The sequence below is a fragment of the Phyllobates terribilis genome, unplaced genomic scaffold (assembly GCF_046119375.1).
Source record: "Phyllobates terribilis strain yellow unplaced genomic scaffold, ASM4611937v1 Scaffold_9__5_contigs__length_417890890, whole genome shotgun sequence".
Taxonomy (NCBI): Eukaryota; Metazoa; Chordata; class Amphibia; order Anura; family Dendrobatidae; genus Phyllobates; species Phyllobates terribilis.
In genome coordinates this window covers 76,752,845-76,759,564 of record NW_027362769.1, presented here as the reverse complement: position 1 = coordinate 76,759,564, position 6,720 = coordinate 76,752,845, and positions in this window count along the sequence as shown.

Genomic DNA, 6,720 nt, shown 5'->3' with positions numbered 1-6,720 from the left:
GTGCTTCGAGAACCGGCACCAGGTGGCGTTGTGACCCTCAGACGCCCCACTACCACTTACCACCAGGAGGTGGCGTCCTTGTCGGCAGGGTCTGTGGGAGCTGATGCGCAGGCTTTGAACAATGACCCGGCTCCAGACCAGCACCATCAGGTCCAAGAGCTAGCTAAAAGCGTTGCTGCGCTAACCCGAACTGTGCAGTCTTTACAGGTTTCCACTCCAGGGAAGATCCAGCTGGCATCCGGACCGGAGGACATCTCGTGGCGTCGACCAAGGAGGACCCCACCGGCCAGAGGAAGACCCAGCGACCGATACAACGAGGACGGACGACCCATCTGCAATCAACCCGGACATATGGCAAGGTACTGTCCTTTAAACTGGCACAACCTGGGGTAGAGGGCCAACCCCCAGGAAAAAGATCACCAGGCCCATCGAACTGGCGCGACAAATATGTGGGAGGACGTCCAGTCTTACCCGTGGTACTGGATGGCATTCCTATGAGTGCCCTACTGGACACCGGGTCACAGGTCACCACCATCCCGTACGTGCTCTTCAAGCAGTACTGGAATGACTCGGATATCACCCGCTACCCTGACGACGACTTGAGTATCATCGCCAGCAATGGTCAGCCCGTGCCACAGATTGGATTTAAAGAGGTGACCATTAAAATCGGTAGAGTCGAACTGGCAGCACAGGGACTGATCATTGTAGACATTGACAAACACGAGAGTCACCCAAAGATAACTCTAGGAACTAATGTAATTGAAAATTGTCTTGCAGAGGTGATTTTCCTTTTACAGCAGGTTGCCAAGAACGGCAGCTCCGGCCAGCAGCGAGTGCTCCAGAAAGAGATCCGGGCACTGATGCGACGGCAACAGCTAGAACTCTCCGGTGGTGAGATTGGTAGCGTGCGAATGTGTGACCCTTTCCCTATTGCCATGCCCCCGAAAAGTGAAATGATGATTTGGTGCCGGGCAGCTATTGGTCTGAGAGGTAGAGATTACCAGGCAATGGTAGAACCAGTTTACTCAGACAGTAGGCCCACCATTTTGACAGCACGGGGGGTGGTCAATGTACGCCATGGGAGGGTGCCCGTTCGCATAATAAATATCGGGAAGAGGGAAGTGTACCTGCCCCGGTATGCCACGCTAGCCAAATTGTATACCATCAATCAAGATTCCATACAGTCCGTAGAACCCTTGCCTCCATCTTCCCCGGAGGAAGGTAACGGCTCTCAGAAAACAATGGAGGACTGGTGTCAGCAACTACATTTGGGTACTGACTCCACTCCCTCACACCAGAAACAGGGAGTCTATCGGGTGGTGCAAGAGTACGAGAGAGTGTTTAGTAAACACCCGTTAGACTTCGGGCGAGTCAAGGGGGTAGAACACCACATCCCCACGGGAGACCATCCTCCCATAAAAGAGAGGTATCGACCCGTACCCCCTGCACACTACCAACACGCCAAGGGGATGCTTAGAGACATGAAGGAGGCTGGGGTGATCAGGGATAGCTGTAGCCCCTGGGCAGCTCCACTAGTCTTAGTCAAAAAGAAAGACAACACCATGAGGATGTGTGTAGATTACCGGAAAATCAACCGTATCACACACAAGGATGCGTACCCCTTACCAAGGATAGAGGAGTCTTTGGCTGCTTTAAGATCTGCTAACTTCTTCTCTACCTTGGATCTCACTAGTGGGTACTGGCAGGTTCCTGTAGCAGAGGCGGACCGGGAGAAGGCCGCATTCACCACCCCGATGGGACTTAGCGAGTTTACCTGCATGCCGTTCGGACTCTGCAATGCACCAGGAACCTTCCAACGATTAATGGAGTGTTGTCTGGGCCACAGAAACTTTGAGACGGTCCTGTTGTACCTGGACGATGTCATCGTATATTCCAAGACGTATGAGGACCACCTGAAACACCTGGCGGAAGTGTTCGAAGCTCTGGCAAGCTACGGCCTAAAGGTGAAACCCTCCAAGTGTCACCTCCTGAAACCAAAGGTGCAGTACCTGGGACACGTGGTGAGCGCTGATGGAGTGGCTCCCGACCCTGATAAGATCACCGCAATTAAGGAATGGCCAAGTCCCTCCAGTGTAAAGGAAGTGCGGCAGTTCCTCGGGTTGGTAGGCTATTACCGCAGATTCATCCCCGGTTTCACCAAAAAGGCAGCTCCTATGCAGGACCTCCTGATAGGCCAGTCCCGGAAGGCCAAGAACCAGAAGCCGCCCTTCAAATGGGAGAAGTTAGAAGAAGAGTCCTTCCGCCAGCTGAAGATGGCCCTCACGGGGGATGAAATCCTGGCGTACCCTGATTACAGCCAGCCCTTTATCCTCTACACCGACGCAAGTAACATCGGGCTAGGAGCCGTACTGTCCCAGATCCAGCAGGGGAAAGAACGAGTAATCGCTTACGCTAGCCGAAAACTGCGACCCACCGAAAGAAACCCTGAGAATTACAGCTCATTTAAGCTAGAGTTCCTGGCAGTGGTGTGGGCAGTCACCGAACGCTTTAAGCACTACCTCGCTTCTTCCCGGTTCACCGTGTACACGGATAACAACCCGTTGACACACCTGGACACGGCAAGACTCGGTGCCCTAGAGCAGAGATGGATGGCCCGTCTGTCCAACTACGAGTTCACAATCAAATACCGGGCAGGACGCTCCAATACTAACGCGGACGCCCTGTCCAGGATGCCAAACCTACCGGACGTAGGAGAAGATCCAGAGGGACTGGAAGAAGTCGAACTCCCCGCGTTCCACCGTCATGGGACTATCCAGTATTCCCATCGGGTAAGGAGTAAGCAAGCTGCTACGTTTAACCCCTTGCCTCACTACGACTGGGAGGAAACGCAAGACAGTGACCCTGCCGTCCGGCTGGTAAAAGAGATGCTGACTCGGCCAGAGGCTCGCCTTGACCCAGACGCTCCGGAGGAAGCCAAGCAACTGTGGGCTGAGAAGAGTCGACTGTTCCTTTACAAGGGGAAGTTGTGCCGCAGAATGGTTAACTCCCGGACGCATGAACTAATCTGGCAAGTAGTGGTGCCACGGAGAGACGCAGCCATGGTGATGGAGGCATACCACGACGGGGCTGGACACTTCGGATGGAAGAAGCTGGAGTTCCTGCTGCGTGGGCGGTTCCACTGGGTAGGCATGAGGGGAACCATCGAGAGGTGGTGCAGAGACTGTGGCCCGTGCAACCTAAGAAGGAAGGACCGTGCCAGCCAGAAGACTCCCCTGCAGTCCATCGTCACCCGGCAGCCGTTGGAACTGGTAGCCTTGGATCATGTAAAACTGACCCCAAGCAGAAGTGGCTACGTCTACGCGTTAACCATTGTGGATCATTACTCCCGGTTCTTGGTTGTCGTCCCCGTCAAGGACTTAACGGCTCAAACAGCAGCTAGAGCCTTCCAGCAGCACTTCTGCCGTCCACACGGGTACCCGGACCAAGTGCTGACGGACCAGGGACCTGCCTTTGAAGCGGAGGTCTTCCAGGAATTCTGCAATCTGTATGGCTGCCGGAAGATAAGGACGACACCCTATCATCCGCAAACTAATGGACTTTGTGAGAAAATGAACCAGGTGGTAATGGATCTCCTGAAAACGTTGCCCCTGGAAGAACGCAGTCTGTGGCCTGAGAAGCTGCCCGATCTGGTGGACCTATACAACCACATCCCGGTAGGTTCCACCAACTGTACCCCGGCTTACCTAATGAGGGCGAGACCTGGTAAGTTACCTGTTGACCTGGAAATGGGAGTCCTGACACCCGAGGACACTTCACCAGAAGCAGACTGGGACACAGAGAGGCAGCAGCAGTACCGGAAAATACAGGAGAGCGTGGAGCGAAGTCTCTGTCAGGCTAGGGAAAGACAAGAGAAAACTTACAACCAGTATGCTCCCGCTGTTCCCCTGGTACCCGGAGAGCAGGTCTTGAAGAGGAAAAGACGGCTCCACAAGTTGGACGACCAGTGGGAGAAGGACCCGTACACCGTACTGCCCTCAAGCCACGAGAACCCGAAAGTCTGTACCATCAGTAAAGACGGAGGGGAGACCATAGCCATTGTATCCCGGGATCACCTGAAGAAGTGTCCTGAACAGCTACGGAACCCTGAAGAGGAACAAGAAGACCATCGACCCGTAGAGGAAAGGGAAGATATGGTTAGTACTGTGCTCGGAGACTTCCCTCGGTCCTGGACTCAAGTCAATGGTGCAGTTGTGGTACCCGTCCTCACGTTCCTCCAACCAGCATCCCAAGTGCCTACGGAGCAACAGGTAGAGCTAGAAGAGCAGCCGGTCCAGGAGGCAGAAGACTCCACACAAGCAGAACAGGAGGATCAACCCTCTGCTTATAGTGAGCCTGCCGTACCCCTAGTGAGCCAAAGAGCCGGTAGACAGCTGCCCAGTTTACCCTTGACAGCTCCTACACCCTGTAGTTCAGGGCTAGACAGTCAGCTCCGTAGGTCCACTAGGGCCACTAGAGGCCAGTTACCCGCACGTTGGAGGATCTAAGTGTTTAAGTTATTTTATTAATGATTGTCTGTTATTGTTGCTTGTGTATAATTTTGTGTTTCTAGTTATTTACAGGAGTCTTTGGTGGATTTACCGGGAATCCTTTGTGTATAGTTGGAGCGTAACCAAGGACGGACTAAAGACTGTTAAGGACTCGGGGCAGGACAGACCCCTACCTGGTTACGTCTCCCTGTTTTGGTGAAATGGACACCTTGCTTTGCTTCAAAAACTGCACCCGGTTGCGGACACGCCGTGACCATCTTTATATGTTTTTCTTATTGTACTATTATTATTGTTTATACCTTGTTATGTTTTTCTAAAAATATGTTTAGTCCCGGAGTACTAAATTTCACTAGGGGGGAATGTGGCACCCCAGGGGTCTGGTTTCCACAGTAACAGCAATGTTATGTCTGAGAGCAGGTGGGAGGTCTCTTGGTCAGGGATCCTGTGCATGCCACACCTCCTGCCCAGTCCTGGGAGGGGAAGGACTTCCCCTATATAAACCTAGGGCTGAGGCAGGGTTAGTGAGTAGAGAAGAAGTAGAGACAGAGAAGAGAAGCAGATATAGGAAAGAACATCAGGAGCTCTGTGGGAGCAGTACTACAAGGAGTCAGGGGCTGGCAGCTGCAGAGCTCGCCCTGACTGAGAAGCTCTCACCGGACCCGGAGTCCGAGGCTGTGGGGACTAACTCCTATCCAGCAGCAGAAACCGACCGGCAGGGGATTGCAGGTCCTCTGGCCCAGAAACCCGAAGGCACGGTCACACGCGTGGGACCAGCACCGCCGTCGTGGAGCGGAAGCTACTAGAAGGCCCCGAGTCACCGGCCATACGGGTGAGCACCACACGGTACACTCAGGGACGTGGGCTACTTATACCCGCTTCTAGCAAGGTAGCCAGAAGAGTATCGTTAGTTTGGGAGGCCTACAACTCCGCCTGGCCAGGGGAGATCCCATCTGCTCAAGGACTGACCAGGCCCCAATCGCTAGCCAGTACTCCGGGAGGGTCTATCGTTGTCACCAGTAAAGACCCTGAACTACACCGTACCGTCTCTGAGTGGTTCCTGCTACCCCCATCATCCACGTCGGCTGCCCTGAGGCCATACCCCTCCCGTTGGGGGTTATACTATCACGCTGCACAATCCTACCACCGGCCTCAGAGGTCTGCCCTGCAGCAGCAGCTCCTTAGCTGTACTCAACGGGTGGCGTAGTCGTCCAACATCTACTGCTAATACAGCGCCACTTAGTCTGACTCCCTGGGCACGGACCGGATCACCGCCACGAGACTACAACCCTCAAGAGATCCGGCTCCGGGTAAGCTCCCGCATGCGCAACGCAGCGCGACACAGGCCCAGGGGCGCGTCATAGCCACCTTTTGCTTTGATGACTGCTTTGCACACTCTTGGCATTCTCTTGATGAGCTTCAAGAGGTAGTCACCGGAAATGGTCTTCCAACAATCTTGAAGAAGTTCCCAGAGATGCTTAGCACTTGTTGGCCCTTTTGCCTTCACTCTGCGGTCCAGCTCACCCCAAACCATCTCGATTGGGTTCAGGTCTGGTGACTGTGGAGGGCAGGTCATCTGCCTCACCCTCTGCTACCGCCCCGTGCCGCACAACAGCTATAAGAGATTTCCAAATCATTGCATTCTTGTTTTCTTTACATTTTACAGTGTTCCAACTTGTTTTTTAAATTGTGGTATATTCAAGAATATTTGCTGCTTCATTCCTTTATCTGATAAACTTGAGAAACAAAGAGTTTTTTTTGTAGGCATAAAAAAATTCAAATTTTATTACAACATTTAAAAGTACAAATAGAAAGTACGATATAAAGTGACAGTGTATAGACGGTAGCAAAAAAATCACTGAAAAAGACAGCAAGTTGTAAGAATCTCCATGATCCCAAAATTCAAAAGGCAGAATGATGCATACAATAGAACAGGTAATAAGACTATTTAATAATATAGGTCATATGCGTATATATTGCTGCATATCAAACATATCCATAGATACACTCCAAAATAGAAGGGTAATGGCTGCCAGAGAAAGGGATTCCCAAATGGAAAAACTCTTATATATTGTTTAAGTCATCTTACCCAGTGGGAGGCCGGACATAGATCAGTGAGAATAGACGCGCAGTGGCAAGCCCCGACGCGCGTTTCGCAGCCCAGAGTGGCCGCTTCCTCAAGGGGAATGAACAAGAGCAGGAGAACGGAGCCCTT